The sequence below is a fragment of the Castor canadensis genome, chromosome 10 (assembly GCF_047511655.1).
Source record: "Castor canadensis chromosome 10, mCasCan1.hap1v2, whole genome shotgun sequence".
Classification (NCBI taxonomy): domain Eukaryota; kingdom Metazoa; phylum Chordata; class Mammalia; order Rodentia; family Castoridae; genus Castor; species Castor canadensis.
In genome coordinates this window covers 88,310,509-88,335,968 of record NC_133395.1, presented here as the reverse complement: position 1 = coordinate 88,335,968, position 25,460 = coordinate 88,310,509, and the positions used below count along the sequence as shown (strand labels likewise).

The 25,460-nt window shown below is 67.7% G+C and overlaps 11 non-coding genes across 11 annotated transcripts; all 11 read right to left on the bottom strand.

Annotated features, from left to right (window-relative positions):
- Positions 1-1,009: 1,009 nt before the first annotated feature.
- Positions 1,010-1,128, bottom strand: LOC141413301 (5S ribosomal RNA). The gene has a single exon (XR_012438093.1). It is a non-coding gene; the product is annotated as a 5S ribosomal RNA (ribosomal RNA).
- A 2,145-nt stretch (positions 1,129-3,273) lies between these two features.
- LOC141412663 (5S ribosomal RNA) lies at positions 3,274-3,392 on the bottom strand. The gene has a single exon (XR_012437505.1). It is a non-coding gene; the product is annotated as a 5S ribosomal RNA (ribosomal RNA).
- Positions 3,393-5,537: 2,145 nt separating this feature from the next.
- On the bottom strand, positions 5,538-5,656 carry LOC141411876 (5S ribosomal RNA). Its single transcript, XR_012436716.1, has one exon. It is a non-coding gene; the product is annotated as a 5S ribosomal RNA (ribosomal RNA).
- Positions 5,657-7,798: 2,142 nt separating this feature from the next.
- Positions 7,799-7,917, bottom strand: LOC141413290 (5S ribosomal RNA). Its single transcript, XR_012438082.1, has one exon. It is a non-coding gene; the product is annotated as a 5S ribosomal RNA (ribosomal RNA).
- A 2,145-nt stretch (positions 7,918-10,062) lies between these two features.
- On the bottom strand, positions 10,063-10,181 carry LOC141412662 (5S ribosomal RNA). Its single transcript, XR_012437504.1, has one exon. It is a non-coding gene; the product is annotated as a 5S ribosomal RNA (ribosomal RNA).
- A 2,142-nt stretch (positions 10,182-12,323) lies between these two features.
- Positions 12,324-12,442, bottom strand: LOC141413279 (5S ribosomal RNA). Its single transcript, XR_012438071.1, has one exon. It is a non-coding gene; the product is annotated as a 5S ribosomal RNA (ribosomal RNA).
- A 2,141-nt stretch (positions 12,443-14,583) lies between these two features.
- On the bottom strand, positions 14,584-14,702 carry LOC141413423 (5S ribosomal RNA). The gene has a single exon (XR_012438215.1). It is a non-coding gene; the product is annotated as a 5S ribosomal RNA (ribosomal RNA).
- Positions 14,703-16,847: 2,145 nt separating this feature from the next.
- Positions 16,848-16,966, bottom strand: LOC141411875 (5S ribosomal RNA). Its single transcript, XR_012436715.1, has one exon. It is a non-coding gene; the product is annotated as a 5S ribosomal RNA (ribosomal RNA).
- Positions 16,967-19,111: 2,145 nt separating this feature from the next.
- LOC141411874 (5S ribosomal RNA) lies at positions 19,112-19,230 on the bottom strand. The gene has a single exon (XR_012436714.1). It is a non-coding gene; the product is annotated as a 5S ribosomal RNA (ribosomal RNA).
- Positions 19,231-21,374: 2,144 nt separating this feature from the next.
- Positions 21,375-21,493, bottom strand: LOC141411873 (5S ribosomal RNA). The gene has a single exon (XR_012436713.1). It is a non-coding gene; the product is annotated as a 5S ribosomal RNA (ribosomal RNA).
- A 2,145-nt stretch (positions 21,494-23,638) lies between these two features.
- LOC141411872 (5S ribosomal RNA) lies at positions 23,639-23,757 on the bottom strand. Its single transcript, XR_012436712.1, has one exon. It is a non-coding gene; the product is annotated as a 5S ribosomal RNA (ribosomal RNA).
- Positions 23,758-25,460: the final 1,703 nt, after the last annotated feature.

Genomic DNA, 25,460 nt, shown 5'->3' with positions numbered 1-25,460 from the left:
TGCGTGCGTGGTCTGGGTGTCTCTGCGTGGTGTGTGTGTGTGTGTGTGTGTGTGTGTTAGATGCCGTGCCTGGTGTAGGTGGGGAAGAGCAAGCCCTCACGCACAGAGCCCCATCACACACTGGGGCCGGGCCGAGGGGGTCAATCTGCTCGGCCTGATTGCGTTGGGCATACATTGCAGAAGGTGGGTTTTCCAAGGCGGAGCAGAGGGTCCCGGCACCTGAGGTTGTCCACGGGGAGAATGTCTGTTCCACGGGGGCAAGCGGTCCCTTCCGTCGTGCCCAAGCCCATGTGACCCCGAAGGCCAGGTGGCCCCGGTCCTTGAGCTGACTGAGGAGTGCTTTGAGACCCGGAGGGTGGCACAGGCGACTGGGCGCCAGCGGCGGCCCTCCCTCCCTTTGAGCGGGACGGGGAGCTGCCGCTGGCATCCGGAGCTCTGGCGGCCTGCGCCCTCTGTCCCTGTGACCGCAGGCTCTGCCGTGGGAGGCGGGATCCCACGTAGAGGTCGCGCGCTGGCTGCCCTGTCTTGGGTTGAGCGACGGAGCGCGACGTGGAGCAGCACCCGACTGAGGCTCCCTGCTTCTCTGTCCCCTGGCGTCTTGCCCTGGACCCAGTGCACCACCTTGTGGCGAGCCCAGGTGTGGCGCGTCCCGCTGTGGGGCCCGCTGGGGTGCAGGACCCACTTTCTCATGGCTTCCGCACGTCCCTCCCCGCCCGCCTGGAGGGCAGTTGGGGAGCGGTCCCCAACGTGGCCTGGGACCAACCTCGCTGGTGACCCGTGTCGCGGGCGCGCGCCCCAGGAGAGTGTGGGGAGGGGAGAGGATTCGGGGACGTAGCTGTGAGGATTCGGTGTGCGTGGGTCTGGCGGGTGGCCCGGACGGGGTCGGGGTCGTGGTCACGGTGGGTCGTTGTGGTGGTGGTGGTGGTGGTGCTGGGGGTGGTGGTGGTGGTGGGGGGGTGGTGGCGAAGTCCCCGAAGACAAAAGGAGCAGCGAGGGAGGGAGGAGCAAAAGCCTACAGCACCTGGTATTCCCAGGCGGTCTCCCATCCAAGTACTAACCAGGCCCGACCCTGCTTAGCTTCCGAGATCAGACGAGATCGGGCGCGTTCAGGGTGGTATGGCCGTAGACGCTAGCCGCCGCCTCCGGGAGCCCCAAGAGCCTGCCGAGGGCCCCGGCGTGCGTCTCCACGCTGCTCTCCTGGCACGGCTGGGAGTCCGGGTGGGGGCTGGCAGCCCGGGACCAGCGGCCAGAGGCCCCGCGCGCCTGCTCGGGCAGCCGGTCTCGCCCAGGTGGCCGCTGGGTGGCTTTCTTCCCGAGGTGTCCTGCTGCCAGGACGAGGGTCAAGTTTTCTCGGGGGAAAATTTCTCAGTGCTCTCGGGCGCTTGTTCTTCTGGGAATGTCCACTGCTGTGGCCAAGGCGGGGGACGCACAGCTCGGGCCAGGGCAAGCAGCCGCCCTCCTCCGTCGCCTCCTGGAGCCGTATCCTTGGGTGGGTGCGTGGCTCCCAGCGGAGGTCTCGGGGACCCTTCCGGTCCTCTTCGTCCGGAAAGCGCCACTGCCCCTCCAGCCCATCAGGAAAACGGCAGCCGCGCCCTTCGCCGACCCGCTCCGCCCTCCTCCACACTCAGGGCCTGGGGCTGCGGGGCTGAATCGTGAGGCTTTCCAGCCCAGGACTTCACCTCTGGCCCCTTTCACACCCGGGATCTTGGGAAGAAGAAACAAAACCAAACACAGCCAAAGCCATCTCCTCCGACCCGGGGCCCCTCCACATCCCTTCCGATCCCGGGTTCCTGCCGGCCTCCCGGGGCGTTTCTCCCAGGCAGGCCTTCGCGGCCACTACACGGGGCTGAGCACTCGAGTCCTCGGGCGTCACGGGGCCCGCGGCCACGCCAAGCACGCACGACTCCCGGGTCTCGTCTGCTCCTGGGTGCCCTGGGCCTCTTCCCTGTGCCGCTGCTGGGTCTTGTGCCCCTGCTTGGCCTCCTTCAGACCCGGCCCCGTGCTACGCGGCCACGTGCTACAGGATCGTGCCAGCAGAACTGGCCCTGGCTGAGCCCCGTACCCACCCTCCTGCCATCCCTGGCCCTGCTAGCAAATGGCAGAGATCCTCTGGCCTCCGAGCCCAGACAAAAATCCTGATGCAGTTGGCCGAGGGGCCGCAAACCAAGGCTTCGCTTGTTCCCGCTCAGGCCCCAGCCATACCCTCTTGTCCTTCGGCTGCTCGTGTGTGGGGTGGGGGAGAGGAGGGTGCGTCCCCGTGCGTGCGTGCGTGGTCTGGGTGTCTCTGCGTGGTGTGTGTGTGTGTGTGTGTGTGTGTTAGATGCCGTGCCTGGTGTAGGTGGGGAAGAGCAAGCCCTCACGCACAGAGCCCCATCACACACTGGGGCCGGGCCGAGGGGGTCAATCTGCTCGGCCTGATTGCGTTGGGCATACATTGCAGAAGGTGGGTTTTCCAAGGCGGAGCAGAGGGTCCCGGCACCTGAGGTTGTCCACGGGGAGAATGTCTGTTCCACGGGGGCAAGCGGTCCCTTCCGTCGTGCCCAAGCCCATGTGACCCCGAAGGCCAGGTGGCCCCGGTCCTTGAGCTGACTGAGGAGTGCTTTGAGACCCGGAGGGTGGCACAGGCGACTGGGCGCCAGCGGCGGCCCTCCCTCCCTTTGAGCGGGACGGGGAGCTGCCGCTGGCATCCGGAGCTCTGGCGGCCTGCGCCCTCTGTCCCTGTGACCGCAGGCTCTGCCGTGGGAGGCGGGATCCCACGTAGAGGTCGCGCGCTGGCTGCCCTGTCTTGGGTTGAGCGACGGAGCGCGACGTGGAGCAGCACCCGACTGAGGCTCCCTGCTTCTCTGTCCCCTGGCGTCTTGCCCTGGACCCAGTGCACCACCTTGTGGCGAGTCCAGGTGTGGCGCGTCCCGCTGTGGGGCCCGCTGGGGTGCAGGACCCACTTTCTCATGGCTTCCGCACGTCCCTCCCCGCCCGCCTGGAGGGCAGTTGGGGAGCGGTCCCCAACGTGGCCTGGGACCAACCTCGCTGGTGACCCGTGTCGCGGGCGCGCGCCCCAGGAGAGTGTGGGGAGGGGAGAGGATTCGGGGACGTAGCTGTGAGGATTCGGTGTGCGTGGGTCTGGCGGGTGGCCCGGACGGGGTCGGGGTCGTGGTCACGGTGGGTCGTTGTGGTGGTGGTGGTGGTGGTGGTGCTGGGGGTGGTGGTGGTGGTGGGGGGGGTGGTGGCGAAGTCCCCGAAGACAAAAGGAGCAGCGAGGGAGGGAGGAGCAAAAGCCTACAGCACCCGGTATTCCCAGGCGGTCTCCCATCCAAGTACTAACCAGGCCCGACCCTGCTTAGCTTCCGAGAACAGACGAGATCGGGCGCGTTCAGGGTGGTATGGCCGTAGACGCTAGCCGCCGCCTCCGGGAGCCCCAAGAGCCTGCCGAGGGCCCCGGCGTGCGTCTCCACGCTGCTCTCCTGGCACGGCTGGGAGTCCGGGTGGGGGCTGGCAGCCCGGGGCCAGCGGCCAGAGGCCCCGCGCGCCTGCTCGGGCAGCCGGTCTCGCCCAGGTGGCCGCTGGGTGGCTTTCTTCCCAAGGTGTCCTGCTGCCAGGACGAGGGTCAAGTTTTCTCGGGGGAAAATTTCTCAGTGCTCTCGGGCGCTTGTTCTTCTGGGAATGTCCACTGCTGTGGCCAAGGCGGGGGACGCACAGCTCGGGCCAGGGCAAGCAGCCGCCCTCCTCCGTCGCCTCCTGGAGCCGTATCCTTGGGTGGGTGCGTGGCTCCCAGCGGAGGTCTCGGGGACCCTTCCGGTCCTCTTCGTCCGGAAAGCGCCACTGCCCCTCCAGCCCATCAGGAAAACGGCAGCCGCGCCCTTCGCCGACCCGCTCCGCCCTCCTCCACACTCAGGGCCTGGGGCTGCGGGGCTGAATCGTGAGGCTTTCCAGCCCAGGACTTCACCTCTGGCCCCTTTCACACCCGGGATCTTGGGAAGAAGAAACAAAACCAAACACAGCCAAAGCCATCTCCTCCGACCCGGGGCCCCTCCACATCCCTTCCGATCCCGGGTTCCTGCCGGCCTCCCGGGGCGTTTCTCCCAGGCAGGCCTTCGCGGCCACTACACGGGGCTGAGCACTCGAGTCCTCGGGCGTCACGGGGCCCGCGGCCACGCCAAGCACGCACGACTCCCGGGTCTCGTCTGCTCCTGGGTGCCCTGGGCCTCTTCCCTGTGCCGCTGCTGGGTCTTGTGCCCCTGCTTGGCCTCCTTCAGACCCGGCCCCGTGCTACGCGGCCACGTGCTACAGGATCGTGCCAGCAGAACTGGCCCTGGCTGAGCCCCGTACCCACCCTCCTGCCATCCCTGGCCCTGCTAGCAAATGGCAGAGATCCTCTGGCCTCCGAGCCCAGACAAAAATCCTGATGCAGTTGGCCGAGGGGCCGCAAACCAAGGCTTCGCTTGTTCCCGCTCAGGCCCCAGCCATACCCTCTTGTCCTTCGGCTGCTCGTGTGTGGGGTGGGGGAGAGGAGGGTGCGTCCCCGTGCGTGCGTGCGTGGTCTGGGTGTCTCTGCATGGTGTGTGTGTGTGTGTGTGTGTGTGTTAGATGCCGTGCCTGGTGTAGGTGGGGAAGAGCAAGCCCTCACGCACAGAGCCCCATCACACACTGGGGCCGGGCCGAGGGGGTCAATCTGCTCGGCCTGATTGCGTTGGGCATACATTGCAGAAGGTGGGTTTTCCAAGGCGGAGCAGAGGGTCCCGGCACCTGAGGTTGTCCACGGGGAGAATGTCTGTTCCACGGGGGCAAGCGGTCCCTTCCGTCGTGCCCAAGCCCATGTGACCCCGAAGGCCAGGTGGCCCCGGTCCTTGAGCTGACTGAGGAGTGCTTTGAGACCCGGAGGGTGGCACAGGCGACTGGGCGCCAGCGGCGGCCCTCCCTCCCTTTGAGCGGGACGGGGAGCTGCCGCTGGCATCCGGAGCTCTGGCGGCCTGCGCCCTCTGTCCCTGTGACCGCAGGCTCTGCCGTGGGAGGCGGGATCCCACGTAGAGGTCGCGCGCTGGCTGCCCTGTCTTGGGTTGAGCGACGGAGCGCGACGTGGAGCAGCACCCGACTGAGGCTCCCTGCTTCTCTGTCCCCTGGCGTCTTGCCCTGGACCCAGTGCACCACCTTGTGGCGAGCCCAGGTGTGGCGCGTCCCGCTGTGGGGCCCGCTGGGGTGCAGGACCCACTTTCTCATGGCTTCCGCACGTCCCTCCCCGCCCGCCTGGAGGGCAGTTGGGGAGCGGTCCCCAACGTGGCCTGGGACCAAACTCGCTGGTGACCCGTGTCGCGGGCGCGCGCCCCAGGAGAGTGTGGGGAGGGGAGAGGATTCGGGGACGTAGCTGTGAGGATTCGGTGTGCGTGGGTCTGGCGGGTGGCCCGGACGGGGTCGGGGTCGTGGTCACGGTGGGTCGTTGTGGTGGTGGTGGTGGTGGTGGTGCTGGGGGTGGTGGTGGTGGTGGGGGGGGTGGTGGCGAAGTCCCCGAAGACAAAAGGAGCAGCGAGGGAGGGAGGAGCAAAAGCCTACAGCACCCGGTATTCCCAGGCGGTCTCCCATCCAAGTACTAACCAGGCCCGACCCTGCTTAGCTTCCGAGATCAGACGAGATCGGGCGCGTTCAGGGTGGTATGGCCGTAGACGCTAGCCGCCGCCTCCGGGAGCCCCAAGAGCCTGCCGAGGGCCCCGGCGTGCGTCTCCACGCTGCTCTCCTGGCACGGCTGGGAGTCCGGGTGGGGGCTGGCAGCCCGGGACCAGCGGCCAGAGGCCCCGCGCGCCTGCTCGGGCAGCCGGTCTCGCCCAGGTGGCCGCTGGGTGGCTTTCTTCCCGAGGTGTCCTGCTGCCAGGACGAGGGTCAAGTTTTCTCGGGGGAAAATTTCTCAGTGCTCTCGGGCGCTTGTTCTTCTGGGAATGTCCACTGCTGTGGCCAAGGCGGGGGACGCACAGCTCGGGCCAGGGCAAGCAGCCGCCCTCCTCCGTCGCCTCCTGGAGCCGTATCCTTGGGTGGGTGCGTGGCTCCCAGCGGAGGTCTCGGGGACCCTTCCGGTCCTCTTCGTCCGGAAAGCGCCACTGCCCCTCCAGCCCATCAGGAAAACGGCAGCCGCGCCCTTCGCCGACCCGCTCCGCCCTCCTCCACACTCAGGGCCTGGGGCTGCGGGGCTGAATCGTGAGGCTTTCCAGCCCAGGACTTCACCTCTGGCCCCTTTCACACCCGGGATCTTGGGAAGAAGAAACAAAACCAAACACAGCCAAAGCCATCTCCTCCGACCCGGGGCCCCTCCACATCCCTTCCGATCCCGGGTTCCTGCCGGCCTCCCGGGGCGTTTCTCCCAGGCAGGCCTTCGCGGCCACTACACGGGGCTGAGCACTCGAGTCCTCGGGCGTCACGGGGCCCGCGGCCACGCCAAGCACGCACGACTCCCGGGTCTCGTCTGCTCCTGGGTGCCCTGGGCCTCTTCCCTGTGCCGCTGCTGGGTCTTGTGCCCCTGCTTGGCCTCCTTCAGACCCGGCCCCGTGCTACGCGGCCACGTGCTACAGGATCGTGCCAGCAGAACTGGCCCTGGCTGAGCCCCGTACCCACCCTCCTGCCATCCCTGGCCCTGCTAGCAAATGGCAGAGATCCTCTGGCCTCCGAGCCCAGACAAAAATCCTGATGCAGTTGGCCGAGGGGCCGCAAACCAAGGCTTCGCTTGTTCCCGCTCAGGCCCCAGCCATACCCTCTTGTCCTTCGGCTGCTCGTGTGTGGGGTGGGGGAGAGGAGGGTGCGTCCCCGTGCGTGCGTGCGTGGTCTGGGTGTCTCTGCGTGGTGTGTGTGTGTGTGTGTGTGTGTGTTTAGATGCCGTGCCTGGTGTAGGTGGGGAAGAGCAAGCCCTCACGCACAGAGCCCCATCACACACTGGGGCCGGGCCGAGGGGGTCAATCTGCTCGGCCTGATTGCGTTGGGCATACATTGCAGAAGGTGGGTTTTCCAAGGCGGAGCAGAGGGTCCCGGCACCTGAGGTTGTCCACGGGGAGAATGTCTGTTCCACGGGGGCAAGCGGTCCCTTCCGTCGTGCCCAAGCCCATGTGACCCCGAAGGCCAGGTGGCCCCGGTCCTTGAGCTGACTGAGGAGTGCTTTGAGACCCGGAGGGTGGCACAGGCGACTGGGCGCCAGCGGCGGCCCTCCCTCCCTTTGAGCGGGACGGGGAGCTGCCGCTGGCATCCGGAGCTCTGGCGGCCTGCGCCCTCTGTCCCTGTGACCGCAGGCTCTGCCGTGGGAGGCGGGATCCCACGTAGAGGTCGCGCGCTGGCTGCCCTGTCTTGGGTTGAGCGACGGAGCGCGACGTGGAGCAGCACCCGACTGAGGCTCCCTGCTTCTCTGTCCCCTGGCGTCTTGCCCTGGACCCAGTGCACCACCTTGTGGCGAGCCCAGGTGTGGCGCGTCCCGCTGTGGGGCCCGCTGGGGTGCAGGACCCACTTTCTCATGGCTTCCGCACGTCCCTCCCCGCCCGCCTGGAGGGCAGTTGGGGAGCGGTCCCCAACGTGGCCTGGGACCAACCTCGCTGGTGACCCGTGTCGCGGGCGCGCGCCCCAGGAGAGTGTGGGGAGGGGAGAGGATTCGGGGACGTAGCTGTGAGGATTCGGTGTGCGTGGGTCTGGCGGGTGGCCCGGACGGGGTCGGGGTCGTGGTCACGGTGGGTCGTTGTGGTGGTGGTGGTGGTGGTGCTGGGGGTGGTGGTGGTGGTGGGGGGGTGGTGGCGAAGTCCCCGAAGACAAAAGGAGCAGCGAGGGAGGGAGGAGCAAAAGCCTACAGCACCTGGTATTCCCAGGCGGTCTCCCATCCAAGTACTAACCAGGCCCGACCCTGCTTAGCTTCCGAGATCAGACGAGATCGGGCGCGTTCAGGGTGGTATGGCCGTAGACGCTAGCCGCCGCTTCCGGGAGCCCCAAGAGCCTGCCGAGGGCCCCGGCGTGCGTCTCCACGCTGCTCTCCTGGCACGGCTGGGAGTCCGGGTGGGGGCTGGCAGCCCGGGGCCAGCGGCCAGAGGCCCCGCGCGCCTGCTCGGGCAGCCGGTCTCGCCCAGGTGGCCGCTGGGTGGCTTTCTTCCCGAGGTGTCCTGCTGCCAGGACGAGGGTCAAGTTTTCTTGGGGGAAAATTTCTCAGTGCTCTCGGGCGCTTGTTCTTCTGGGAATGTCCACTGCTGTGGCCAAGGCGGGGGACGCACAGCTCGGGCCAGGGCAAGCAGCCGCCCTCCTCCGTCGCCTCCTGGAGCCGTATCCTTGGGTGGGTGCGTGGCTCCCAGCGGAGGTCTCGGGGACCCTTCCGGTCCTCTTCGTCCGGAAAGCGCCACTGCCCCTCCAGCCCATCAGGAAAACGGCAGCCGCGCCCTTCGCCGACCCGCTCCGCCCTCCTCCACACTCAGGGCCTGGGGCTGCGGGGCTGAATCGTGAGGCTTTCCAGCCCAGGACTTCACCTCTGGCCCCTTTCACACCCGGGATCTTGGGAAGAAGAAACAAAACCAAACACAGCCAAAGCCATCTCCTCCGACCCGGGGCCCCTCCACATCCCTTCCGATCCCGGGTTCCTGCCGGCCTCCCGGGGCGTTTCTCCCAGGCAGGCCTTCGCGGCCACTACACGGGGCTGAGCACTCGAGTCCTCGGGCGTCACGGGGCCCGCGGCCACGCCAAGCACGCACGACTCCCGGGTCTCGTCTGCTCCTGGGTGCCCTGGGCCTCTTCCCTGTGCCGCTGCTGGGTCTTGTGCCCCTGCTTGGCCTCCTTCAGACCCGGCCCCGTGCTACGCGGCCACGTGCTACAGGATCGTGCCAGCAGAACTGGCCCTGGCTGAGCCCCGTACCCACCCTCCTGCCATCCCTGGCCCTGCTAGCAAATGGCAGAGATCCTCTGGCCTCCGAGCCCAGACAAAAATCCTGATGCAGTTGGCCGAGGGGCCGCAAACCAAGGCTTCGCTTGTTCCCGCTCAGGCCCCAGCCATACCCTCTTGTCCTTCGGCTGCTCGTGTGTGGGGTGGGGGAGAGGAGGGTGCATCCCCGTGCGTGCGTGCGTGGTCTGGGTGTCTCTGCGTGGTGTGTGTGTGTGTGTGTGTGTGTGTTAGATGCCGTGCCTGGTGTAGGTGGGGAAGAGCAAGCCCTCACGCACAGAGCCCCATCACACACTGGGGCCGGGCCGAGGGGGTCAATCTGCTCGGCCTGATTGCGTTGGGCATACATTGCAGAAGGTGGGTTTTCCAAGGCGGAGCAGAGGGTCCCGGCACCTGAGGTTGTCCACGGGGAGAATGTCTGTTCCACGGGGGCAAGCGGTCCCTTCCGTCGTGCCCAAGCCCATGTGACCCCGAAGGCCAGGTGGCCCCGGTCCTTGAGCTGACTGAGGAGTGCTTTGAGACCCGGAGGGTGGCACAGGCGACTGGGCGCCAGCGGCGGCCCTCCCTCCCTTTGAGCGGGACGGGGAGCTGCCGCTGGCATCCGGAGCTCTGGCGGCCTGCGCCCTCTGTCCCTGTGACCGCAGGCTCTGCCGTGGGAGGCGGGATCCCACGTAGAGGTCGCGCGCTGGCTGCCCTGTCTTGGGTTGAGCGACGGAGCGCGACGTGGAGCAGCACCCGACTGAGGCTCCCTGCTTCTCTGTCCCCTGGCGTCTTGCCCTGGACCCAGTGCACCACCTTGTGGCGAGTCCAGGTGTGGCGCGTCCCGCTGTGGGGCCCGCTGGGGTGCAGGACCCACTTTCTCATGGCTTCCGCACGTCCCTCCCCGCCCGCCTGGAGGGCAGTTGGGGAGCGGTCCCCAACGTGGCCTGGGACCAACCTCGCTGGTGACCCGTGTCGCGGGCGCGCGCCCCAGGAGAGTGTGGGGAGGGGAGAGGATTCGGGGACGTAGCTGTGAGGATTCGGTGTGCGTGGGTCTGGCGGGTGGCCCGGACGGGGTCGGGGTCGTGGTCACGGTGGGTCGTTGTGGTGGTGGTGGTGGTGGTGGTGCTGGGGGTGGTGGTGGTGGTGGGGGGGGTGGTGGCGAAGTCCCCGAAGACAAAAGGAGCAGCGAGGGAGGGAGGAGCAAAAGCCTACAGCACCCGGTATTCCCAGGCGGTCTCCCATCCAAGTACTAACCAGGCCCGACCCTGCTTAGCTTCCGAGAACAGACGAGATCGGGCGCGTTCAGGGTGGTATGGCCGTAGACGCTAGCCGCCGCCTCCGGGAGCCCCAAGAGCCTGCCGAGGGCCCCGGCGTGCGTCTCCACGCTGCTCTCCTGGCACGGCTGGGAGTCCGGGTGGGGGCTGGCAGCCCGGGGCCAGCGGCCAGAGGCCCCGCGCGCCTGCTCGGGCAGCCGGTCTCGCCCAGGTGGCCGCTGGGTGGCTTTCTTCCCAAGGTGTCCTGCTGCCAGGACGAGGGTCAAGTTTTCTCGGGGGAAAATTTCTCAGTGCTCTCGGGCGCTTGTTCTTCTGGGAATGTCCACTGCTGTGGCCAAGGCGGGGGACGCACAGCTCGGGCCAGGGCAAGCAGCCGCCCTCCTCCGTCGCCTCCTGGAGCCGTATCCTTGGGTGGGTGCGTGGCTCCCAGCGGAGGTCTCGGGGACCCTTCCGGTCCTCTTCGTCCGGAAAGCGCCACTGCCCCTCCAGCCCATCAGGAAAACGGCAGCCGCGCCCTTCGCCGACCCACTCCGCCCTCCTCCACACTCAGGGGCCTGGGGCTGCGGGGCTGAATCGTGAGGCTTTCCAGCCCAGGACTTCACCTCTGGCCCCTTTCACACCCGGGATCTTGGGAAGAAGAAACAAAACCAAACACAGCCAAAGCCATCTCCTCCGACCCGGGGCCCCTCCACATCCCTTCCGATCCCGGGTTCCTGCCGGCCTCCCGGGGCGTTTCTCCCAGGCAGGCCTTCGCGGCCACTACACGGGGCTGAGCACTCGAGTCCTCGGGCGTCACGGGGCCCGCGGCCACGCCAAGCACGCACGACTCCCGGGTCTCGTCTGCTCCTGGGTGCCCTGGGCCTCTTCCCTGTGCCGCTGCTGGGTCTTGTGCCCCTGCTTGGCCTCCTTCAGACCCGGCCCCGTGCTACGCGGCCACGTGCTACAGGATCGTGCCAGCAGAACTGGCCCTGGCTGAGCCCCGTACCCACCCTCCTGCCATCCCTGGCCCTGCTAGCAAATGGCAGAGATCCTCTGGCCTCCGAGCCCAGACAAAAATCCTGATGCAGTTGGCCGAGGGGCCGCAAACCAAGGCTTCGCTTGTTCCCGCTCAGGCCCCAGCCATACCCTCTTGTCCTTCGGCTGCTCGTGTGTGGGGTGGGGGAGAGGAGGGTGCGTCCCCGTGCGTGCGTGCGTGGTCTGGGTGTCTCTGCGTGGTGTGTGTGTGTGTGTGTGTGTGTGTTAGATGCCGTGCCTGGTGTAGGTGGGGAAGAGCAAGCCCTCACGCACAGAGCCCCATCACACACTGGGGCCGGGCCGAGGGGGTCAATCTGCTCGGCCTGATTGCGTTGGGCATACATTGCAGAAGGTGGGTTTTCCAAGGCGGAGCAGAGGGTCCCGGCACCTGAGGTTGTCCACGGGGAGAATGTCTGTTCCACGGGGGCAAGCGGTCCCTTCCGTCGTGCCCAAGCCCATGTGACCCCGAAGGCCAGGTGGCCCCGGTCCTTGAGCTGACTGAGGAGTGCTTTGAGACCCGGAGGGTGGCACAGGCGACTGGGCGCCAGCGGCGGCCCTCCCTCCCTTTGAGCGGGACGGGGAGCTGCCGCTGGCATCCGGAGCTCTGGCGGCCTGCGCCCTCTGTCCCTGTGACCGCAGGCTCTGCCGTGGGAGGCGGGATCCCACGTAGAGGTCGCGCGCTGGCTGCCCTGTCTTGGGTTGAGCGACGGAGCGCGACGTGGAGCAGCACCCGACTGAGGCTCCCTGCTTCTCTGTCCCCTGGCGTCTTGCCCTGGACCCAGTGCACCACCTTGTGGCGAGCCCAGGTGTGGCGCGTCCCGCTGTGGGGCCCGCTGGGGTGCAGGACCCACTTTCTCATGGCTTCCGCACGTCCCTCCCCGCCCGCCTGGAGGGCAGTTGGGGAGCGGTCCCCAACGTGGCCTGGGACCAACCTCGCTGGTGACCCGTGTCGCGGGCGCGCGCCCCAGGAGAGTGTGGGGAGGGGAGAGGATTCGGGGACGTAGCTGTGAGGATTCGGTGTGCGTGGGTCTGGCGGGTGGCCCGGACGGGGTCGGGGTCGTGGTCACGGTGGGTCGTTGTGGTGGTGGTGGTGGTGGTGCTGGGGGTGGTGGTGGTGGTGGGGGGGTGGTGGCGAAGTCCCCGAAGACAAAAGGACCAGCGAGGGAGGGAGGAGCAAAAGCCTACAGCACCTGGTATTCCCAGGCGGTCTCCCATCCAAGTACTAACCAGGCCCGACCCTGCTTAGCTTCCGAGATCAGACGAGATCGGGCGCGTTCAGGGTGGTATGGCCGTAGACGCTAGCCGCCGCCTCCGGGAGCCCCAAGAGCCTGCCGAGGGCCCCGGCGTGCGTCTCCACGCTGCTCTCCTGGCACGGCTGGGAGTCCGGGTGGGGGCTGGCAGCCCGGGGCCAGCGGCCAGAGGCCCCGCGCGCCTGCTCGGGCAGCCGGTCTCGCCCAGGTGGCCGCTGGGTGGCTTTCTTCCCGAGGTGTCCTGCTGCCAGGACGAGGGTCAAGTTTTCTCGGGGGAAAATTTCTCAGTGCTCTCGGGCGCTTGTTCTTCTGGGAATGTCCACTGCTGTGGCCAAGGCGGGGGACGCACAGCTCGGGCCAGGGCAAGCAGCCGCCCTCCTCCGTCGCCTCCTGGAGCCGTATCCTTGGGTGGGTGCGTGGCTCCCAGCGGAGGTCTCGGGGACCCTTCCGGTCCTCTTCGTCCGGAAAGCGCCACTGCCCCTCCAGCCCATCAGGAAAACGGCAGCCGCGCCCTTCGCCGACCCGCTCCGCCCTCCTCCACACTCAGGGCCTGGGGCTGCGGGGCTGAATCGTGAGGCTTTCCAGCCCAGGACTTCACCTCTGGCCCCTTTCACACCCGGGATCTTGGGAAGAAGAAACAAAACCAAACACAGCCAAAGCCATCTCCTCCGACCCGGGGCCCCTCCACATCCCTTCCGATCCCGGGTTCCTGCCGGCCTCCCGGGGCGTTTCTCCCAGGCAGGCCTTCGCGGCCACTACACGGGGCTGAGCACTCGAGTCCTCGGGCGTCACGGGGCCCGCGGCCACGCCAAGCACGCACGACTCCCGGGTCTCGTCTGCTCCTGGGTGCCCTGGGCCTCTTCCCTGTGCCGCTGCTGGGTCTTGTGCCCCTGCTTGGCCTCCTTCAGACCCGGCCCCGTGCTACGCGGCCACGTGCTACAGGATCGTGCCAGCAGAACTGGCCCTGGCTGAGCCCCGTACCCACCCTCCTGCCATCCCTGGCCCTGCTAGCAAATGGCAGAGATCCTCTGGCCTCCGAGCCCAGACAAAAATCCTGATGCAGTTGGCCGAGGGGCCGCAAACCAAGGCTTCGCTTGTTCCCGCTCAGGCCCCAGCCATACCCTCTTGTCCTTCGGCTGCTCGTGTGTGGGGTGGGGGAGAGGAGGGTGCGTCCCCGTGCGTGCGTGCGTGGTCTGGGTGTCTCTGCGTGGTGTGTGTGTGTGTGTGTGTGTGTGTTAGATGCCGTGCCTGGTGTAGGTGGGGAAGAGCAAGCCCTCACGCACAGAGCCCCATCACACACTGGGGCCGGGCCGAGGGGGTCAATCTGCTCGGCCTGATTGCGTTGGGCATACATTGCAGAAGGTGGGTTTTCCAAGGCGGAGCAGAGGGTCCCGGCACCTGAGGTTGTCCACGGGGAGAATGTCTGTTCCACGGGGGCAAGCGGTCCCTTCCGTCGTGCCCAAGCCCATGTGACCCCGAAGGCCAGGTGGCCCCGGTCCTTGAGCTGACTGAGGAGTGCTTTGAGACCCGGAGGGTGGCACAGGCGACTGGGCGCCAGCGGCGGCCCTCCCTCCCTTTGAGCGGGACGGGGAGCTGCCGCTGGCATCCGGAGCTCTGGCGGCCTGCGCCCTCTGTCCCTGTGACCGCAGGCTCTGCCGTGGGAGGCGGGATCCCACGTAGAGGTCGCGCGCTGGCTGCCCTGTCTTGGGTTGAGCGACGGAGCGCGACGTGGAGCAGCACCCGACTGAGGCTCCCTGCTTCTCTGTCCCCTGGCGTCTTGCCCTGGACCCAGTGCACCACCTTGTGGCGAGCCCAGGTGTGGCGCGTCCCGCTGTGGGGCCCGCTGGGGTGCAGGACCCACTTTCTCATGGCTTCCGCACGTCCCTCCCCGCCCGCCTGGAGGGCAGTTGGGGAGCGGTCCCCAACGTGGCCTGGGACCAACCTCGCTGGTGACCCGTGTCGCGGGCGCGCGCCCCAGGAGAGTGTGGGGAGGGGAGAGGATTCGGGGACGTAGCTGTGAGGATTCGGTGTGCGTGGGTCTGGCGGGTGGCCCGGACGGGGTCGGGGTCGTGGTCACGGTGGGTCGTTGTGGTGGTGGTGGTGGTGGTGCTGGGGGTGGTGGTGGTTGTGGGGGGGTGGTGGCGAAGTCCCCGAAGACAAAAGGACCAGCGAGGGAGGGAGGAGCAAAAGCCTACAGCACCTGGTATTCCCAGGCGGTCTCCCATCCAAGTACTAACCAGGCCCGACCCTGCTTAGCTTCCGAGATCAGACGAGATCGGGCGCGTTCAGGGTGGTATGGCTGTAGACGCTAGCCGCCGCCTCCGGGAGCCCCAAGAGCCTGCCGAGGGCCCCGGCGTGCGTCTCCACGCTGCTCTCCTGGCACGGCTGGGAGTCCGGGTGGGGGCTGGCAGCCCGGGGCCAGCGGCCAGAGGCCCCGCGCGCCTGCTCGGGCAGCCGGTCTCGCCCAGGTGGCCGCTGGGTGGCTTTCTTCCCGAGGTGTCCTGCTGCCAGGACGAGGGTCAAGTTTTCTCGGGGGAAAATTTCTCAGTGCTCTCGGGCGCTTGTTCTTCTGGGAATGTCCACTGCTGTGGCCAATGTGGGGGACGCACAGCTCGGGCCAGGGCAAGCAGCCGCCCTCCTCCGTCGCCTCCTGGAGCCGTATCCTTGGGTGGGTGCGTGGCTCCCAGCGGAGGTCTCGGGGACCCTTCCGGTCCTCTTCGTCCGGAAAGCGCCACTGCCCCTCCAGCCCATCAGGAAAACGGCAGCCGCGCCCTTCGCCGACCCGCTCCGCCCTCCTCCACACTCAGGGCCTGGGGCTGCGGGGCTGAATCGTGAGGCTTTCCAGCCCAGGACTTCACCTCTGGACCCTTTCACACCCGGGATCTTGGGAAGAAGAAACAAAACCAAACACAGCCAAAGCCATCTCCTCCGACCCGGGGCCCCTCCACATCCCTTCCGATCCCGGGTTCCTGCCGGCCTCCCGGGGCGTTTCTCCCAGGCAGGCCTTCGCGGCCACTACACGGGGCTGAGCACTCGAGTCCTCGGGCGTCACGGGGCCCGCGGCCACGCCAAGCACGCACGACTCCCGGGTCTCGTCTGCTCCTGGGTGCCCTGGGCCTCTTCCCTGTGCCGCTGCTGGGTCTTGTGCCCCTGCTTGGCCTCCTTCAGACCCGGCCCCGTGCTACGCGGCCACGTGCTACAGGATCGTGCCAGCAGAACTGGCCCTGGCTGAGCCCCGTACCCACCCTCCTGCCATCCCTGGCCCTGCTAGCAAATGGCAGAGATCCTCTGGCCTCCGAGCCCAGACAAAAATCCTGATGCAGTTGGCCGAGGGGCCGCAAACCAAGGCTTCGCTTGTTCCCGCTCAGGCCCCAGCCATACCCTCTTGTCCTTCGGCTGCTCGTGTGTGGGGTGGGGGAGAGGAGGGTGCGTCCCCGTGCGTGCGTGCGTGGTCTGGGTGTCTCTGCGTGGTGTGTGTGTGTGTGTGTGTGTGTGTTAGATGCCGTGCCTGGTGTAGGTGGGGAAGAGCAAGCCCTCACGCACAGAGCCCCATCACACACTGGGGCCGGGCCGAGGGGGTCAATCTGCTCGGCCTGATTGCGTTGGGCATACATTGCAGAAGGTGGGTTTTCCAAGGCGGAGCAGAGGGTCCCGGCACCTGAGGTTGTCCACGGGGAGAATGTCTGTTCCACGGGGGCAAGCGGTCCCTTCCGTCGTGCCCAAGCCCATGTGACCCCGAAGGCCAGGTGGCCCCGGTCCTTGAGCTGACTGAGGAGTGCTTTGAGACCCGGAGGGTGGCACAGGCGACTGGGCGCCAGCGGCGGCCCTCCCTCCCTTTGAGCGGGACGGGGAGCTGCCGCTGGCATCCGGAGCTCTGGCGGCCTGCGCCCTCTGTCCCTGTGACCGCAGGCTCTGCCGTGGGAGGCGGGATCCCACGTAGAGGTCGCGCGCTGGCTGCCCTGTCTTGGGTTGAGCGACGGAGCGCGACGTGGAGCAGCACCCGACTGAGGCTCCCTGCTTCTCTGTCCCCTGGCGTCTTGCCCTGGACCCAGTGCACCACCTTGTGGCGAGCCCAGGTGTGGCGCGTCCCGCTGTGGGGCCCGCTGGGGTGCAGGACCCACTTTCTCATGGCTTCCGCACGTCCCTCCCCGCCCGCCTGGAGGGCAGTTGGGGAGCGGTCCCCAACGTGGCCTGGGACCAACCTCGCTGGTGACCCGTGTCGCGGGCGCGCGCCCCAGGAGAGTGTGGGGAGGGGAGAGGATTCGGGGACGTAGCTGTGAGGATTCGGTGTGCGTGGGTCTGGCGGGTGGCCCGGACGGGGTCGGGGTCGTGGTCACGGTGGGTCGTTGTGGTGGTGGTGGTGGTGGTGGTGCTGGGGGTGGTGGTGGTGGTGGGGGGGGTGGTGGCGAAGTCCCCGAAGACAAAAGGAGCAGCGAGGGAGGGAGGAGCAAAAGCCTACAGCACCCGGTATTCCCAGGCGGTCTCCCATCCAAGTACTAACCAGGCCCGACCCTGCTTAGCTTCCGAGATCAGACGAGATCGGGCGCGTTCAGGGTGGTATGGCCGTAGACGCTAGCCGCCGCCTCCGGGAGCCCCAAGAGCCTGCCGAGGGCCCCGGCGTGCGTCTCCACGCTGCTCTCCTGGCACGGCTGGGAGTCCGGGTGGGGGCTGGCAGCCCGGGGCCAGCGGCCAGAGGCCCCGCGCGCCTGCTCGGGCAGCCGGTCTCGCCCAGGTGGCCGCTGGGTGGCTTTCTTCCCGAGGTGTCCTGCTGCCAGGACGAGGGTCAAGTTTTCTCGGGGGAAAATTTCTCAGTGCTCTCGGGCGCTTGTTCTTCTGGGAATGTCCACTGCTGTGGCCAAGGCGGGGGACGCACAGCTCGGGCCAGGGCAAGCAGCCGCCCTCCTCCGTCGCCTCCTGGAGCCGTATCCTTGGGTGGGTGCGTGGCTCCCAGCGGAGGTCTCGGGGACCCTTCCGGTCCTCTTCGTCCGGAAAGCGCCACTGCCCCTCCAGCCCATCAGGAAAACGGCAGCCGCGCCCTTCGCCGACCCGCTCCGCCCTCCTCCACACTCAGGGCCTGGGGCTGCGGGGCTGAATCGTGAGGCTTTCCAGCCCAGGACTTCACCTCTGGCCCCTTTCACACCCGGGATCTTGGGAAGAAGAAACAAAACCAAACACAGCCAAAGCCATCTCCTCCGACCCGGGGCCCCTCCACATCCCTTCCGATCCCGGGTTCCTGCCGGCCTCCCGGGGCGTTTCTCCCAGGCAGGCCTTCGCGGCCACTACACGGGGCTGAGCACTCGAGTCCTCGGGCGTCACGGGGCCCGCGGCCACGCCAAGCACGCACGACTCCCGGGTCTCGTCTGCTCCTGGGTGCCCTGGGCCTCTTCCCTGTGCCGCTGCTGGGTCTTGTGCCCCTGCTTGGCCTCCTTCAGACCCGGCCCCGTGCTACGCGGCCACGTGCTACAGGATCGTGCCAGCAGAACTGGCCCTGGCTGAGCCCCGTACCCACCCTCCTGCCATCCCTGGCCCTGCTAGCAAATGGCAGAGATCCTCTGGCCTCCGAGCCCAGACAAAAATCCTGATGCAGTTGGCCGAGGGGCCGCAAACCAAGGCTTCGCTTGTTCCCGCTCAGGCCCCAGCCATACCCTCTTGTCCTTCGGCTGCTCGTGTGTGGGGTGGGGGAGAGGAGGGTGCGTCCCCGTGCGTGCGTGCGTGGTCTGGGTGTCTCTGCGTGGTGTGTGTGTGTGTGTGTGTGTGTGTTAGATGCCGTGCCTGGTGTAGGTGGGGAAGAGCAAGCCCTCACGCACAGAGCCCCATCACACACTGGGGCCGGGCCGAGGGGGTCAATCTGCTCGGCCTGATTGCGTTGGGCATACATTGCAGAAGGTGGGTTTTCCAAGGCGGAGCAGAGGGTCCCGGCACCTGAGGTTGTCCACGGGGAGAATGTCTGTTGCACGGGGGCAAGCGGTCCCTTCCGTCGTGCCCAAGCCCATGTGACCCCGAAGGCCAGGTGGCCCCGGTCCTTGAGCTGACTGAGGAGTGCTTTGAGACCCGGAGGGTGGCACAGGCGACTGGGCGCCAGCGGCGGCCCTCCCTCCCTTTGAGCGGGACGGGGAGCTGCCGCTGGCATCCGGAGCTCTGGCGGCCTGCGCCCTCTGTCCCTGTGACCGCAGGCTCTGCCGTGGGAGGCGGGATCCCACGTAGAGGTCGCGCGCTGGCTGCCCTGTCTTGGGTTGAGCGACGGAGCGCGACGTGGAGCAGCACCCGACTGAGGCTCCCTGCTTCTCTGTCCCCTGGCGTCTTGCCCTGGACCCAGTGCACCACCTTGTGGCGAGCCCAGGTGTGGCGCGTCCCGCTGTGGGGCCCGCTGGGGTGCAGGACCCACTTTCTCATGGCTTCCGCACGTCCCTCCCCGCCCGCCTGGAGGGCAGTTGGGGAGCGGTCCCCAACGTGGCCTGGGACCAACCTCGCTGGTGACCCGTGTCGCGGGCGCGCGCCCCAGGAGAGTGTGGGGAGGGGAGAGGATTCGGGGACGTAGCTGTGAGGATTCGGTGTGCGTGGGTCTGGCGGGTGGCCCGGACGGGGTCGGGGTCGTGGTCACGGTGGGTCGTTGTGGTGGTGGTGGTGGTGGTGGTGCTGGGGGTGGTGGTGGTGGTGGGGGGGGTGGTGGCGAAGTCCCCGAAGACAAAAGGAGCAGCGAGGGAGGGAGGAGCAAAAGCCTACAGCACCCGGTATTCCCAGGCGGTCTCCCATCCAAGTACTAACCAGGCCCGACCCTGCTTAGCTTCCGAGATCAGACGAGATCGGGCGCGTTCAGGGTGGTATGGCCGTAGACGCTAGCCGCCGCCTCCGGGAGCCCCAAGAGCCTGCCGAGGGCCCCGGCGTGCGTCTCCACGCTGCTCTCCTGGCACGGCTGGGAGTCCGGGTGGGGGCTGGCAGCCCGGGGCCAGCGGCCAGAGGCCCCGCGCGCCTGCTCGGGCAGCCGGTCTCGCCCAGGTGGCCGCTGGGTGGCTTTCTTCCCGAGGTGTCCTGCTGCCAGGACGAGGGTCAAGTTTTCTCGGGGGAAAATTTCTCAGTGCTCTCGGGCGCTTGTTCTTCTGGGAATGTCCACTGCTGTGGCCAAGGCGGGGGACGCACAGCTCGGGCCAGGGCAAGCAGCCGCCCTCCTCCGTCGCCTCCTGGAGCCGTATCCTTGGGTGGGTGCGTGGCTCCCAGCGGAGGTCTCGGGGACCCTTCCGGTCCTCTTCGTCCGGAAAGCGCCACTGCCCCTCCAGCCCATCAGGAAAACGGCAGCCGCGCCCTTCGCCGACCCGCTCCGCCCTCCTCCACACTCAGGGCCTGGGGCTGCGGGGCTGAATCGTGAGGCTTTCCAGCCCAGGACTTCACCTCTGGCCCCTTTCACACCCGGGATCTTGGGAAGAAGAAACAAAACCAAACACAGCCAAAGCCATCTCCTCCGACCCGGGGCCCCTCCACATCCCTTCCGATCCCGGGTTCCTGCCGGCCTCCCGGGGCGTTTCTCCCAGGCAGGCCTTCGCGGCCACTACACGGGGCTGAGCACTCGAGTCCTCGGGCGTCACGGGGCCCGCGGCCACGCCAAGCACGCACGACTCCCGGGTCTCGTCTGCTCCTGGGTGCCCTGGGCCTCTTCCCTGTGCCGCTGCTGGGTCTTGTGCCCCTGCTTGGCCTCCTTCAGACCCGGCCCCGTGCTACGCGGCCACGTGCTACAGGATCGTGCCAGCAGAACTGGCCCTGGCTGAGCCCCGTACCCACCCTCCTGCCATCCCTGGCCCTGCTAGCAAATGGCAGAGATCCTCTGGCCTCCGAGCCCAGACAAAAATCCTGATGCAGTTGGCCGAGGGGCCGCAAACCAAGGCTTCGCTTGTTCCCGCTCAGGCCCCAGCCATACCCTCTTGTCCTTCGGCTGCTCGTGTGTGGGGTGGGGGAGAGGAGGGTGCGTCCCCGTGCGTGCGTGCGTGGTCTGGGTGTCTCTGCGTGGTGTGTGTGTGTGTGTGTGTGTGTGTTAGATGCCGTGCCTGGTGTAGGTGGGGAAGAGCAAGCCCTCACGCACAGAGCCCCATCACACACTGGGGCCGGGCCGAGGGGGTCAATCTGCTCGGCCTGATTGCGTTGGGCATACATTGCAGAAGGTGGGTTTTCCAAGGCGGAGCAGAGGGTCCCGGCACCTGAGGTTGTCCACGGGGAGAATGTCTGTTGCACGGGGGCAAGCGGTCCCTTCCGTCGTGCCCAAGCCCATGTGACCCCGAAGGCCAGGTGGCCCCGGTCCTTGAGCTGACTGAGGAGTGCTTTGAGACCCGGAGGGTGGCACAGGCGACTGGGCGCCAGCGGCGGCCCTCCCTCCCTTTGAGCGGGACGGGGAGCTGCCGCTGGCATCCGGAGCTCTGGCGGCCTGCGCCCTCTGTCCCTGTGACCGCAGGCTCTGCCGTGGGAGGCGGGATCCCACGTAGAGGTCGCGCGCTGGCTGCCCTGTCTTGGGTTGAGCGACGGAGCGCGACGTGGAGCAGCACCCGACTGAGGCTCCCTGCTTCTCTGTCCCCTGGCGTCTTGCCCTGGACCCAGTGCACCACCTTGTGGCGAGCCCAGGTGTGGCGCGTCCCGCTGTGGGGCCCGCTGGGGTGCAGGACCCACTTTCTCATGGCTTCCGCACGTCCCTCCCCGCCCGCCTGGAGGGCAGTTGGGGAGCGGTCCCCAACGTGGCCTGGGACCAACCTCGCTGGTGACCCGTGTCGCGGGCGCGCGCCCCAGGAGAGTGTGGGGAGGGGAGAGGATTCGGGGACGTAGCTGTGAGGATTCGGTGTGCGTGGGTCTGGCGGGTGGCCCGGACGGGGTCGGGGTCGTGGTCACGGTGGGTCGTTGTGGTGGTGGTGGTGGTGGTGGTGCTGGGGGTGGTGGTGGTGGGGGGGGGGTGGTGGCGAAGTCCCCGAAGACAAAAGGAGCAGCGAGGGAGGGAGGAGCAAAAGCCTACAGCACCCGGTATTCCCAGGCGGTCTCCCATCCAAGTACTAACCAGGCCCGACCCTGCTTAGCTTCCGAGATCAGACGAGATCGGGCGCGTTCAGGGTGGTATGGCCGTAGACGCTAGCCGCCGCCTCCGGGAGCCCCAAGAGCCTGCCGAGGGCCCCGGCGTGCGTCTCCACGCTGCTCTCCTGGCACGGCTGGGAGTCCGGGTGGGGGCTGGCAGCCCGGGGCCAGCGGCCAGAGGCCCCGCGCGCCTGCTCGGGCAGCCGGTCTCGCCCAGGTGGCCGCTGGGTGGCTTTCTTCCCGAGGTGTCCTGCTGCCAGGACGAGGGTCAAGTTTTCTCGGGGGAAAATTTCTCAGTGCTCTCGGGCGCTTGTTCTTCTGGGAATGTCCACTGCTGTGGCCAAGGCGGGGGACGCACAGCTCGGGCCAGGGCAAGCAGCCGCCCTCCTCCGTCGCCTCCTGGAGCCGTATCCTTGGGTGGGTGCGTGGCTCCCAGCGGAGGTCTCGGGGACCCTTCCGGTCCTCTTCGTCCGGAAAGCGCCACTGCCCCTCCAGCCCATCAGGAAAACGGCAGCCGCGCCCTTCGCCGACCCGCTCCGCCCTCCTCCACACTCAGGGCCTGGGGCTGCGGGGCTGAATCGTGAGGCTTTCCAGCCCAGGACTTCACCTCTGGCCCCTTTCACACCCGGGATCTTGGGAAGAAGAAACAAAACCAAACACAGCCAAAGCCATCTCCTCCGACCCGGGGCCCCTCCACATCCCTTCCGATCCCGGGTTCCTGCAGGCCTCCCGGGGCGTTTCTCCCAGGCAGGCCTTCGCGGCCACTACACGGGGCTGAGCACTCGAGTCCTCGGGCGTCACGGGGCCCGCGGCCACGCCAAGCACGCACGACTCCCGGGTCTCGTCTGCTCCTGGGTGCCCTGGGCCTCTTCCCTGTGCCGCTGCTGGGTCTTGTGCCCCTGCTTGGCCTCCTTCAGACCCGGCCCCGTGCTACGCGGCCACGTGCTACAGGATCGTGCCAGCAGAACTGGCCCTGGCTGAGCCCCGTACCCACCCTCCTGCCATCCCTGGCCCTGCTAGCAAATGGCAGAGATCCTCTGGCCTCCGAGCCCAGACAAAAATCCTGATGCAGTTGGCCGAGGGGCCGCAAACCAAGGCTTCGCTTGTTCCCGCTCAGGCCCCAGCCATACCCTCTTGTCCTTCGGCTGCTCGTGTGTGGGGTGGGGGAGAGGAGGGTGCGTCCCCGTGCGTGCGTGCGTGGTCTGGGTGTCTCTGCGTGGTGTGTGTGTGTGTGTGTGTGTGTGTTAGATGCCGTGCCTGGTGTAGGTGGGGAAGAGCAAGCCCTCACGCACAGAGCCCCATCACACACTGGGGCCGGGCCGAGGGGGTCAATCTGCTCGGCCTGATTGCGTTGGGCATACATTGCAGAAGGTGGGTTTTCCAAGGCGGAGCAGAGGGTCCCGGCACCTGAGGTTGTCCACGGGGAGAATGTCTGTTCCACGGGGGCAAGCGGTCCCTTCCGTCGTGCCCAAGCCCATGTGACCCCGAAGGCCAGGTGGCCCCGGTCCTTGAGCTGACTGAGGAGTGCTTTGAGACCCGGAGGGTGGCACAGGCGACTGGGCGCCAGCGGCGGCCCTCCCTCCCTTTGAGCGGGACGGGGAGCTGCCGCTGGCATCCGGAGCTCTGGCGGCCTGCGCCCTCTGTCCCTGTGACCGCAGGCTCTGCCGTGGGAGGCGGGATCCCACGTAGAGGTCGCGCGCTGGCTGCCCTGTCTTGGGTTGAGCGACGGAGCGCGACGTGGAGCAGCACCCGACTGAGGCTCCCTGCTTCTCTGTCCCCTGGCGTCTTGCCCTGGACCCAGTGCACCACCTTGTGGCGAGCCCAGGTGTGGCGCGTCCCGCTGTGGGGCCCGCTGGGGTGCAGGACCCACTTTCTCATGGCTTCCGCACGTCCCTCCCCGCCCGCCTGGAGGGCAGTTGGGGAGCGGTCCCCAACGTGGCCTGGGACCAACCTCGCTGGTGACCCGTGTCGCGGGCGCGCGCCCCAGGAGAGTGTGGGGAGGGGAGAGGATTCGGGGACGTAGCTGTGAGGATTCGGTGTGCGTGGGTCTGGCGGGTGGCCCGGACGGGGTCGGGGTCGTGGTCACGGTGGGTCGTTGTGGTGGTGGTGGTGGTGGTGGTGCTGGGGGTGGTGGTGGTGGTGGGGGGCGTGGTGGCGAAGTCCCCGAAGACAAAAGGAGCAGCGAGGGAGGGAGGAGCAAAAGCCTACAGCACCCGGTATTCCCAGGCGGTCTCCCATCCAAGTACTAACCAGGCCCGACCCTGCTTAGCTTCCGAGATCAGACGAGATCGGGCGCGTTCAGGGTGGTATGGCCGTAGACGCTAGCCGCCGCCTCCGGGAGCCCCAAGAGCCTGCCGAGGGCCCCGGCGTGCGTCTCCACGCTGCTCTCCTGGCACGGCTGGGAGTCCGGGTGGGGGCTGGCAGCCCGGGGCCAGCGGCCAGAGGCCCCGCGCGCCTGCTCGGGCAGCCGGTCTCGCCCAGGTGGCCGCTGGGTGGCTTTCTTCCCGAGGTGTCCTGCTGCCAGGACGAGGGTCAAGTTTTCTCGGGGGAAAATTTCTCAGTGCTCTCGGGCGCTTGTTCTTCTGGGAATGTCCACTGCTGTGGCCAAGGCGGGGGACGCACAGCTCGGGCCAGGGCAAGCAGCCGCCCTCCTCCGTCGCCTCCTGGAGCCGTATCCTTGGGTGGGTGCGTGGCTCCCAGCGGAGGTCTCGGGGACCCTTCCGGTCCTCTTCGTCCGGAAAGCGCCACTGCCCCTCCAGCCCATCAGGAAAACGGCAGCCGCGCCCTTCGCCGACCCGCTCCGCCCTCCTCCACACTCAGGGCCTGGGGCTGCGGGGCTGAATCGTGAGGCTTTCCAGCCCAGGACTTCACCTCTGGCCCCTTTCACACCCGGGATCTTGGGAAGAAGAAACAAAACCAAACACAGCCAAAGCCATCTCCTCCGACCCGGGGCCCCTCCACATCCCTTCCGATCCCGGGTTCCTGCCGGCCTCCCGGGGCGTTTCTCCCAGGCAGGCCTTCGCGGCCACTACACGGGGCTGAGCACTCGAGTCCTCGGGCGTCACGGGGCCCGCGGCCACGCCAAGCACGCACGACTCCCGGGTCTCGTCTGCTCCTGGGTGCCCTGGGCCTCTTCCCTGTGCCGCTGCTGGGTCTTGTGCCCCTGCTTGGCCTCCATCAGACCCGGCCCCGTGCTACGCGGCCACGTGCTACAGGATCGTGCCAGCAGAACTGGCCCTGGCTGAGCCCCGTACCCACCCTCCTGCCATCCCTGGCCCTGCTAGCAAATGGCAGAGATCCTCTGGCCTCCGAGCCCAGAAAAAATCCTGATGCAGATGGCCGAGGGGCCGCAAACCAAGGCTTCGCTTGTTCCCGCTCAGGCCCCAGCCATACCCTCTTGTCCTTCGGCTGCTCGTGTGTGGGGTGGGGGAGAGGAGGGTGCGTCCCCGTGCGTGCGTGCGTGGTCTGGGTGTCTCTGCGTGGTGTGTGTGTGTGTGTGTGTGTGTGTTAGATGCCGTGCCTGGTGTAGGTGGGGAAGAGCAAGCCCTCACGCACAGAGCCCCATCACACACTGGGGCCGGGCCGAGGGGGTCAATCTGCTCGGCCTGATTGCGTTGGGCATACATTGCAGAAGGTGGGTTTTCCAAGGCGGAGCAGAGGGTCCCGGCACCTGAGGTTGTCCACGGGGAGAATGTCTGTTGCACGGGGGCAAGCGGTCCCTTCCGTCGTGCCCAAGCCCATGTGACCCCGAAGGCCAGGTGGCCCCGGTCCTTGAGCTGACTGAGGAGTGCTTTGAGACCCGGAGGGTGGCACAGGCGACTGGGCGCCAGCGGCGGCCCTCCCTCCCTTTGAGCGGGACGGGGAGCTGCCGCTGGCATCCGGAGCTCTGGCGGCCTGCGCCCTCTGTCCCTGTGACCGCAGGCTCTGCCGTGGGAGGCGGGATCCCACGTAGAGGTCGCGCGCTGGCTGCCCTGTCTTGGGTTGAGCGACGGAGCGCGACGTGGAGCAGCACCCGACTGAGGC